The sequence below is a fragment of the Herpailurus yagouaroundi genome, unplaced genomic scaffold (assembly GCF_014898765.1).
Source record: "Herpailurus yagouaroundi ecotype Mexico unplaced genomic scaffold, PumYag 195, whole genome shotgun sequence".
NCBI lineage: Eukaryota > Metazoa > Chordata > Mammalia > Carnivora > Felidae > Herpailurus > Herpailurus yagouaroundi.
The window spans coordinates 14894826-14905887 of NW_024412426.1; the positions used below are offsets into that span (position 1 = coordinate 14894826).

Genomic DNA, 11062 nt, shown 5'->3' on the forward strand with positions numbered 1-11062 from the left:
GATTACCTGGGTACCTCATTAAAATGCAGAGTAGGCCTGGGGGGCCTAGATGCTGCGGATCTAACTAGTTCCCGAGTGATGCTGGTCCATGCGCCACACTCTGGCCAGGCTCCAAAAATAACAAGTAGCAAGCGGGGTGTTGGCATTAAATGCCGAAGGAACTCAGAGGAGGGAGGTAAGGAGGCCACCACAGAGGAGGCAGCGTTTTGGCTAGTGGCTGGGATTTTTTTTATATATAAGTAGGTTTCACGTCCAGAGTGAAGCCCAGCACAGGGCTTGAACTCACAACCCTGAGATCAAGACCTGAGCCGAGATCAAGAATATGATGCTTAACTGACCGAGGCACCCAGGTGCCCCTGGGATTTTCTTTTTTTTTTCAACGTTTATTTATTTTTGGGACAGAGAGAGACAGAGCATGAACGGGGGAGGGGCAGAGAGAGAGGGAGACACAGAATCGGAAACAGGCTCCAGGCTCCGAGCCATCCGCCCAGAGCCCGACGCGGGGCTCGAACTCCCGGACCGCGAGATTGTGACCTGGCTGAAGTCGGACGCTTAACCGACTGCGCCACCCAGGCGCCCCTGGGATTTTCTTTTGAATCAGGGGCCAGAACAACAGACTAGTGTGGCACCTTCACTTTTAAGGTAAAGTTAGTATTAAGGCATAACACACATAGGGCAAAGGATACAAATCCCAAGTGTACATACAGCTTGATCAGTTTTTTTGTTTTTTTTTTTTGTGATGTAATTCACATTGTAAAACTCACCCTTTTCAAGTGTATACAATTGGTTAGTTTATAGCATATTCACAGAGTCGGACAACCACTGCCACTATCTAATTCCAGGACATTGTCGTCACTTCTCCAAAGAAGTCCCATGTCCACTTCCCCTCCCTCAGCCCCTGGCAATCACCAATCTCTTTTCTAGTTCTGTAGATTTAACGACTCTGGACTTTTCACGTAAATGAAATCATACAAAGTGTAGTCTTTTGTGGCTGTCTTCTTTCACCTGGCACGATGTCTTCAAGGCTCATCAATGTTGTAGCGTGTGTCAGGATTTTATCCCTTTTTACGGCTGAATAATGTTGCGTTGTATAGAGAGACCACGTTTTTGTTTATCCATTCGTTACCAGCTGACGGACATTTGCGTTGTTTCCATCTTTTAGCCATTACGAATAATGCTGCTATTCGCGCACACGTTTTTATCTGGGCATGTTTTCAGTTCTTTGGGGTATACACTTGGGAGTACGATTACTGGCATACAGTAAATCCATGTTAAGTTTTGAGGAACTGACAAACTATTTTCCAAAGCAACTGCACCATCTTTCATTTGCAGCTTGATGAGTACTTTTTTTTTTTTTACGCATAGCACACGCATAGCACAGCACCCAGATCAGTAAGCGTAATACTACCAGCACTCGAGGACCCTCCCCTGCGCCTCTTCCCTGTCATCCCCCCACCCTGAAGGGAAACTGCTACTTTGACTTCTGTCCCCACTGATGGCTGGGACTCTGAGGGGTAGAACTGGGGTACCTTCGCTCTGGTGGGAGCGGCATCAGCAAAGGCACAATGAACGAGGCGGGGCAATCCCGGCTTTACATTCCGCGGGGGCAGGTGCCCAGACGGTCCTGTTATCCTACCAAGGCCTGGTGAGCAAACTGGCTTTCTCCCTCCTCACCCCGCTTCCTGCACAAGCAGAGGAGGCCCCTTCAGAAAAACAACAAGCAGGTGGGCTTCTCAATCGGAACCCTCTGGCAGGCCTTGGAGGCAGCTGGGGTGCGGAAGCAATGTGCCCAAGGTTCACCATAAAGGACAACTTCAGCGTGAAGCTCCGCGGGCTGCGCAAGGGCCTTGTCGCAGCCTTCGTCCCGGGCCCCTTTAGTCCTGCTTACCTCCCACCTGCAGGCTCTCTCGGCAAGCGGCAGCCCTGGGCCTGAGCTCCCCGCGCAGCTGAAACAGGACCTGCTCTCCCGCCAGCAGGAAGCTGCGCGTGCGCGGTGGGCAATGGGCAGCCCCGTGTTCCGCGGCACGGGATGCTGGAGAGCCGGGGCGAGGGGCGCCTCCCACTGGTGGCCCTGCGGATAGCCAAGCCTGCAGCTGCCGTGGCAAGGCCCCGAGGTCCTTTCTCGCCTCCGTGGTTCTCCCGCGTCCAGCCCTGTGGCTCATCTTTCCCCCTGAGCTGACCTTCTCCCTCTGGCCTCGTCCCAACACACAGAATCACACATGTGAAGTCACTGTCACACACACTCAAACTGCTCAGAGATATTTATCCCTGATCTGCGAATCCTTGACTTGCCAATGACTTTCCCTACCAGCCCCTCCCCCCCAGAGGCCCCTCCTGCCAGATCCTCTCAGACATTGTGTGGGATACCCCCCCACCCCCCTCCAGGCCTGGCTCCCAAAATAAAAGCCCCAACACAAACAGCCTGGAATTGTCATGACCCTCCAGACCACCGTCTGGGAATTTATCAGTGAAAGATGAATTGGGGTGCTCTTTACAAGATGCGCTCGTCCCTGGGACGAGTGTGTCACACAGGGTGTGTTAACGTAATGGACTGCTGTCCTCCCGACACCCAGCTGAGAAGGGCAGGTGTAGGCGAGGAAGGGTGGACGGGAGTGGAGAATAGAAAACTCTGCAGCCCGGCAGCCGTGGTGGGCAGGCTGGGCTGGGCAGGGCTGTAGGAAGGAGTTCTGGGCGTGCCCCACGCAGCACGCAGTAGATGAGGGTCTACACCTGAGTCAGGGTCTAGAAAGGAAAACGAGAGGGTGCTGAAGACAACCTTTTTAAGGTTTGATGTTTGATATACACCAGGCAGGGAGTGAAACCCAACTTCCCTTCCTCTTCCCCAGGGTCCTCTGGTTCCTTCCTACTCTTCTCTCCTTCTTCTATTCCCACACTTTCTCTTCTCTTCCACATTGTCCTTCCTCTATTCCTTTTCTCTACCCCAGAACGGAAAATAGTCTAATTCTATTCTCTCTACACTAAAGACTTCAAAGGTTTTGAGGGCTAGCCTCGGAATCTATTGTTACAGCACCACTTTATGGGAAAATGCAGCGGTCTAGCCCTGTGCCTGGATCATAGTAGGTGCTCAACAAATGCTGGGTAAGCAGGTGAAGGAATGAGTGAAGGTCACTTCTTGTGTGTTCCAAACACTGGATTTGGGGGAGGAGGCCTTTTGAAACTGATTCCTTTACGTGGGTTACCACTGGCTTTCCTGTAGGCACAAATCACAAGTATCCGTCGTCTTGCGATCCCACAAAATTACAAAGATGAAGCCAGGGTGGGACCCAGGGTCTAGATACCCTCTCTCCCCACCCATCCGGTGGGATTTCTTTTTCTGCGACTTTGCAGACTTTCCTTCGGGGAAAGTCAGCGGGCAGGGACCGATGGGGCTCTAGCGCCCTCTGCTGGTACGTTTTCAAGAGTTGGCTTTTGCAGATGGGTTTACATACACTTGTTTTTAACTGCTTGGGCAAGGCTAGGAGCGAGATTTCTGGTTTTATTTCAGGCCTCCTTTTCAGTGAATGTCAAGTCTGAACGTGGCTCCTAGTGACAAAAAAAAAAAAAATGAGCGCCAGGGTGGGCTCCCAGGCATTAATAATTTAATTGAAAGTAGCTTTTGTTTTATTTTAACAACCTGCCTGGACTAAGAGTCAAGTCTGAATAGCTTCTAGTCTTGGCTCAGCCCTACATCTCTGATGTCGGTGGGTTCTGTCACGTGCGTTCGAGAGACACGGGTCTGGTTTTTCCAAAGTGAACTGGGAGGTTTCCTCCAAGAAAGAGAAGAAACACTGTGCCCAACGGGCCTGGCTCCTGAGCAGAGGCGATACTGAGCGTTCACTAATCCACATGAAACTCTGTCTCTCCCCCAGAGGCCCACGGGGTGACTGTAGAGAGAAGCCAAAGGCTTTGCTATCTGCACCAGACTCTTTTCGGTATCTCTCCAGGCTTTGCTATCTGTACCAGACCCTTTTCGGTATCTCTCCAGGACTGCGACAGTGGATACTGAAGAGCTCCTGGGTTGGGGCGTAGTGGGCAGGAAAAACAGCCCACAGGAATACAAAACCCAAGGCCAAACTCACCCAGACCATAGGCACCCCCTTGGTCAGACTGAGGCCCCCTATTTTCCATACACCTGATAGCATAGATTGGAACACCGCTTCTCAGACTTCGGTGGCATGGAGCTACCTGGGAGGCTGGCAGACCCTGGTTCGGTAGGTCTGGGATACAACCTGAGACTCTGGATTTCTAACAAGATGATGCGGATGCCGCTGGGCTGGGGGAACCACCTAGTGAGAAGCAAGCGGGTAGAGGAAATAGGGTCTGACATCAGAATGCTCCGATTCCAATTCCAACTCTCCCACTTATGCCATGATTATTTTCACTGCCTCCCCTCTCCCAGCCTGTTTCGTCCAGCATAAGATAGGGAGAATGGCAGTTTGAATGACTTCATGGAATAGTAGAATGACTTCATAGGGTTGTTGTAAGAACAAAGTGAAACCATGTGGGCAAAGCTCTTGGCACAGAGCCTGAAGTGCCCGGGATACGATAAACAACTCGGTTTGCACATGTCCTTTTAGCAAGTGTTTATTGACCCCATCTTCTATGTTCGGGACCGCGGTAGGCCCTGGGAGAGAGCAGGGACAGAAACAAAATCTCTGTTCTCGAGGAGCTCACATTGTAGTAGAAGAAAAACCACAAACAAGTAGAATACATACTATGTAAGTCGGTGCTAAGTATACTGGAGAGAAAAATAAAGCAGAGTATGGACCATAAGGAATGCTGCGGTGGGGGACATTGTTGTTTGTATGGAATAAGAGGGAACGTGTCACTGAGAAGGTACTTTTGAGGTGAGGGAGCCAGGCATGTGGATAGCTGAGGAAATGGGAGGGAACGTTTGTAAGTGCAAAGGCCCTGGGGCATGTCTTCACGGGTCACTCCTAGGAAATGGAAGGGTCTAAGGTGCCTTCCATCAGAAGAAATTTTAGGAGGTCTCTATTGACCTTGCTTCCATCCTAAAAAGTCTTATTTTTTATTATACAAATTATGCAAGTTCCTTGTAGAAACAGAGATTACAGGTAAGCACAAAGAATGACAGAAAAATTAGTCATAATCCTTCTATGCAGAGAAAACCACTGCTCTTATTCTTGTGTACATCCTTCTAAGTCTTTTCATTCATGCATGCCTCTATGCACATGTGTGGACGGACATACCTCACACACACATTCTTACCAGCAATGGGATTATACTCTAATACCATTTCATAATTTGCTGTTTTCCAATTATCATTATATCATTCACATCTCTTGATGGTATTAAATATATTTCAACAATATACTTTTTTCTTTTTTTAAGTTTATTTATTTTGAGAGAGAGAGCACAAGTCAGGGAGGAGCAGAGAGAGAGGAAGAGAGAGAATCCCAAGCAGGCTCTGCACAGTCGGCACAGAGCCTGATGCGGGGCTCAAACTCATGAAACGGGAGATCATCACCTGAGCCAAAGTCGGATCCTTAACTGACTAAGCCACCCAGGTGCCCCAACTATATTATTCTTTTTTTTTTAATGTTTTCTTTTTGAGAGAGAGAGAGAGAGAAAGAGACAGAGTGCAAGCAGGGCAGGGGCAGAGAGAGAAGGAGACAGCAGGCTCCAGGCTCCGAGCTGCCGGCACAGAGCCCAATGCGGGGCTCAAACCCACAAAGTGTGAGATCATGACCTGAACCGAAATCGGGCACTCAACCGACTGAGCCATGCGCCCCATGTTATTCTTAATTTCAGTAGAGCATTCCACTTTATGAGTGCGCCGTAATTTATTTAACCAGTTGGTATCCATTTATATTGTTTCTGATTTTTAAGTACATATTATAAATGACTCCATAGGGCACCTGGGTGGCTCAGTTGGTGTAGCGTATGACTCTTGGTTTTGGCTCAGGTCACGATCCCAGGGTCACGGGATTGAGCCCCCGCATTGGGCTTGTCACTGAGCATGGAGACTGCTTAAGATTCTCTCTCTTTCTCTCTCTCTCTCCCTCTGCTCATCAACTCGGCTTATGTTCTCTCCAAGAATAAAATAAATGTTAAAAAAAAAAGACAAATAGAATAAGTGACTCCATGATACCCTTGTAGTTAAATCTTGGCACCCTTCCCTATTTTTTTCCTCTTGTCTTTTAAAGCTTCTGATATGTGTCACCAGATTGCCCCTCAGAAATATCATGCCACGTAGACTCTCACTGGAGTTGCTCATCTCCCCACAAACTCATCACTCATAAAAAACACAACAGAACAGAGCCCTTCTTGGCCACCCCTTTGGGAAGCTGATATCCATATGAAAGTGTCACGTGGGCAGAACTGCCATTAAACATCCTTCCATCGCCTGCTGAGGGCGCGCTTCTCCACCTTCTGGGTTTCCTACTGTTGGAATCAGGGTCTGGCATTCGCTCGTTCTTTCATCTCAATTCTGAAGATTGAACGTGCTTTGTTGTGTTTGTTTTAACACGGAGAGAAGTACCAAAGAGTCACCTTGATCACACACATTGGAGGACAGATCACCTCTGAAATACTGGGGGGGCGGGGGGGGGGGGCGGTGCAGGGAGGCTCTAGGAGCCCCTGGGACCAGTCAGGGTGGCCCGCTTAGGAAAGCGGGTGGGTAGCCAACCGGCACGGAAATGGGCATAACCAGACCTGGTGAGTACGAGAGAGACTGGTCTGAGCTCCCAACTGTGGCGGTAGCAGTCAGCGCCGAGCTGGGCCCCGCGGCAGGGATGGGAACGGACGACACGGCCTGGCCTCCTCCTGGGCCCGGCCCCGCCCACCTAATTGCCACCCCCTGTCTCAGCCACGGAACTCTCTGGTGACTGCTCGAGTCGGGGCCTGGGGCTGCGCACCTGTTACCTGTGGGAGTCACACGCTGAGGTCACAGGCCTGACAGGCTGTGTCACAAGGACCTGCCTGTTCTTTCCTCTGGAAGAGCCCGTCCCAACCCCTTACCGTTCTTATATTTCCCTATTGTTTGGTCTCCTAATATACACATCCTTCCTCCTCTCAAAACACGGTAAGTCATTTGTTTATTTTTTAAATAAATGTAGATCCACATTCATCGTGACCAGAGTCAGTCAAGGTGGCAGGAAACTGGGACTGGGAATTGAAGGCCTTTGAACCTAGGAAAGGCCATTCTGCCGTCACTGTTGTCATTGTCCCTGCAGTTTTTACTGAAAAATTAACTCCTCCTGGGTGGCTCAGTCAGTTAAGCATCTGACTCTTGATTTCGGCTCCGGTTATGATATCATAGTTTGTGAGTTCGAGCCCCGCGTCTGGCTCAGTGCTGACAGCAAGGAGCCTGTTTGGGATTCTCTCTCTCCCTCTCCCTCTCTCTCAAAATAAATTAAAAAAAATTGTTTTACGTTTACTTATTTTTGAGAGAGACAGAGCACAAGCAGGGGAGGGGCAGGGAGAGAGGGAGACACGGAATCCGAAGCAGCCTCCAGGTTCTGAGCCATCAGCCCAGAGCCCGACACGGGGCTTGAACCCACGAACCATGAGATCATGACCTGAGCCAAAGTCGGATGCTTAACCGACTGCGCCACCCAGGCGCCCCTCTCAAAAAAAAAAAAATCTTAAAAAAATTAACTCCTCTACCTATAGTCTGATGTAACCCTCACAATGCCCCTGTTAGAGGGGCGTCCCAGATGAGACCGTGAGTCTCAGAGAGGGGAAGTGACGGACCTGCAGCCACACCGCTGGATGCTACCCAGATCTCGTTGACCCCAAGAGCTCTGCTCCCTCTTCCTCACCCCGTCACCCTTGCGAGTGCAGCGGGCCCCAGGGAGCCACAGAGCAAAGGGAGCAGAGAGCACTGGACCCGGAGTCAGAAAACTGGGGTGTGGCCCTGGCTTTGCTACAAACTGGCTGTGTGGCTGAGGGCACCTCGCTGCACCTCTCTGGGCCTCAGAGTTCCCACAGTAAGTTGAAGAGATTGGCGCGGATGATCTCTGAGACTGCTAACCGCGGGGGGGCTAGTTCTGTGGTGACGGGAGACCACTCTGCTGTCACAGCAAAGGGCACCGCGGTCCAAGAGCCCCGGGGGGCTATCGCAAAGCTAAGGCGGTGGCTCTGGCAGCCCCTCTTTGGGACCGCATGGCTCTCTGCTTCTCTCAGCTTCTCTGTTGCTTCGCTTTCTGCAAACTGCTTGTCTTTTTCTACAGACCGGCTTTTTCTGCTTCTTGGGCCAACATGCCAGATGCCTCTCCGGCCCCCAGTTAGAAGTCCTCAGTTCTGGGGGCCACTGGAGTCTCCCCCAGTTCCCAGATTCGCAGAGAAAGGACTCTGGTTGGGCAAGTGGAGCTGGAGATCTACCTTGGTCTGATCAACTGGGACCTATTGCACAAAGAAGAGGTCGGGGACATGCCCCCAAGTTGGGGACAGGAACAGCGTCTTTGGGAGAAGAGATGAAGTATAATGACGCTTCAGGTGAGGTGACATTGAGACCTCCCGAGAAAGCACAAGCTCACCAGCAAAGCTGGCCCATGTGTGGCGTCAGCAGGAATGACGGCTTGGGCTCCCAGAAGGTCCATTCCCAAGGACAGATGTGACAGCTGTTTGACAGCCGGGCAAACGTGTCCCCTCAGCACACACTGTTGTCCTTCTGCTGCCTCTGCATTGGGTGACATGGAAATGCGGCAGAGGGGAGCTTGGGAAGAGTCAGGGGACAGGGCCTGCAGGGCCACCGTCACCAGTCCCCGGGACTTGATCGGCACTGCAGATCATCTGCACAGAGAAGACTCAGCACTTCCGTTACTCCTGGAAGCCCTGTTTCCCTGACGACCTTGCTTTAGTTCTTAAAACTGGCATCTGCTTAGGTTTGAAAACACATTGAGGGGAATTTGGCTGCAAAAGTCAAGTCTCAAGAGGGAACCTTCCCTGTCTCATGAGCCAAACTGAACACAGGGCACAGTCACATAAGTATAGTTCCCGACATGACCCGGGATGGAAATCTGGAGAGTCCAAAGAGTTCTCTCGGCACCTGCCCAGAGCCTGCTCAGTCTTGGGGGGATCCATGCGGGAGAAGCCCCCACTGGGGTCATAGGGCCAAGGCTGCAAGTCCTGGAGGGGGTTAAGAAGCCAGCTCAGCCTCTGCAGCAAAAGTTGAGGTGACAAACATTTCCTGAGAACCTGACAAGTGCAGGGCTCTGACCTCCATGCTGGGGACGAAGACGAATGAAGACCACACAAGCGCTGGCTCCAGAAACCGACAAACTGCAGGGAGAGGAGACATACAGGCTGGAACCAGTAAGCAGGTGGGAAAGGTCTCTGAGTGGCTGAGCAGCCTGGTCACTGGGTCCTTGAGGAGCTGAGTCCAGAAGGGACGGTGGGGGCTCATGGAGGTGGGAGAATGAGGTGAGCAAAGGCAGGGGGTGTGAGAGTGGGATGTGGAGGGCCCATGTGGGATCTAGAGTGTAGGCTTACAGATGAGAAGGGGGGGAGAAAAGTTCAGACACCTAAGATCAGATCAGAAATGCAAGGTCAAGGGGCGCCTGGGTGGTTCAGTCGGTTGAGCATCTGACTTCAGCTCAGTTCATGATCTCAGGTTTCATGGGTTTGAGCCCTGTGTCAGGCTCTGTTCTGACAGCTCAGGCCTGGAGGCTGCTTCAGATTCTGTGTGCTGTCTCAAAAATAAATAGTAAACATTATTATTATTTTTTTAACAAAATGCAAGGTCTAGAACAACAAGTTGAGGAGTTTGGATATTATCCCATGAGTAGTGGGCACTGAAGATTTTTGAGCAAGGGACAGTGTTGGAGTAGAAAGCAGTGGCTAAGGGCCAACTATCTGGAAATGGTATGCGCACAATGCATTCCAGGTTGGAAGAAACTAGTGGGTCAGAAGCTACTGTAAGTGGTTTAGAATCCAGATGCTAAGAGCCTGGGTTAGAATATGTATGGGAATTGGAGGATTCTAGAATGGACATAGGAAATGTTAGAAAGATTGCTTTTGGGAATTGGTAGCTCATTTGCTATGGGAGGGAGAGAGAGAGACAAAGTGTTAAGACTTGAATGACTAAGCGGCACCAATGTCAGAAACAGGGAACACTAGCCACACATCCACACACCTGGCAAGTGGCCGGGGTGGTGGGTAACAAATGAATGCTGGAGTCCCTGCCCCGAAGAAGCCCACACTCTTCTCTCATCCTTAGCTCTCAGAGAAGGTCCTGAGAGCCATCAAAGATATATCATGGAGGGAGTGATCGAGAGCAGGGTAAAGAGGAAAGAATCCATTGCCCGCCTGTCATAGGGTCTTTGCCCATGTTCTCAGAAATCCTAAAACCGCCAAAAGAGCTTTGGGAAAATAAGCCACAGACATGACTTCTCAGGCAGGGGTTCTGAGCTCTACAGCATGAGAGATTTCCCCCTGGGAAGTCCAGACAGGGTGCCAGGCAGACAGGCAGATGGAAGGGCTGAAGACAACCCTGGTGGGAGAAAAGGTCCATCCCTTGTCTAGAGATCCTCCTGTGCCCCAGGTGCCAGGACACTGAGCAAGGACAAGGACCCCTGTCAGGAAGTCAGGCAGAGAAGGGATTTGGGTGCAGAAGTGAGGATTCTGATTTTGGCTATACTGAGTCTGACACAATGGCCAGGGCTTAGACAGACAGGTAGATCTGAGCTTTGGTGAGAGGTCAGGGCTCAAGTTCAAGCCTTGAGGTTCTCTTTGGTCTAATAAAGCAAATATTTTTGGTTGTCGTTGGGGAAAAAAAGAGGGCGTAAAGTGACCTGCAGGGCACCAGGGATCAGAGAAGGGGTTTACAGACAGGGCAAATGCACAGAGGGCAATGGGAAAATTGCTTTTACTTAGCCTCTTTAGAGAATCCTCTGGGCCACCACTAGGAGAATGGGTAAGTAAATTATGGTGTATTCACAAAATGAAAACTGCAGAGCAATTACAAAATAATGAACAATTGCTACTCACACAACGGTACGCGTGAGTTACACAGACATACTTTTGAGCAAAAGAAATAAGAAAATACCTATAGGATTCCATCTATAAATCAAGTTCAAAGACAGGCAAAATAACCTGT

At 50.5% G+C, this 11062-nt stretch overlaps 1 long non-coding RNA gene across 1 annotated transcript; it reads right to left on the reverse strand.

Annotated features, from left to right (window-relative positions):
* Nucleotides 1-7035: 7035 nt before the first annotated feature.
* On the reverse strand, nt 7036-9591 carry LOC121011883 (uncharacterized). The gene is made up of 2 exons (XR_005781820.1): nt 8502-9591; nt 7036-7151 (listed from the first exon to the last, which is right to left on the reverse strand). It is a non-coding gene; the product is annotated as an uncharacterized LOC121011883 (long non-coding RNA).
* Nucleotides 9592-11062: the final 1471 nt, after the last annotated feature.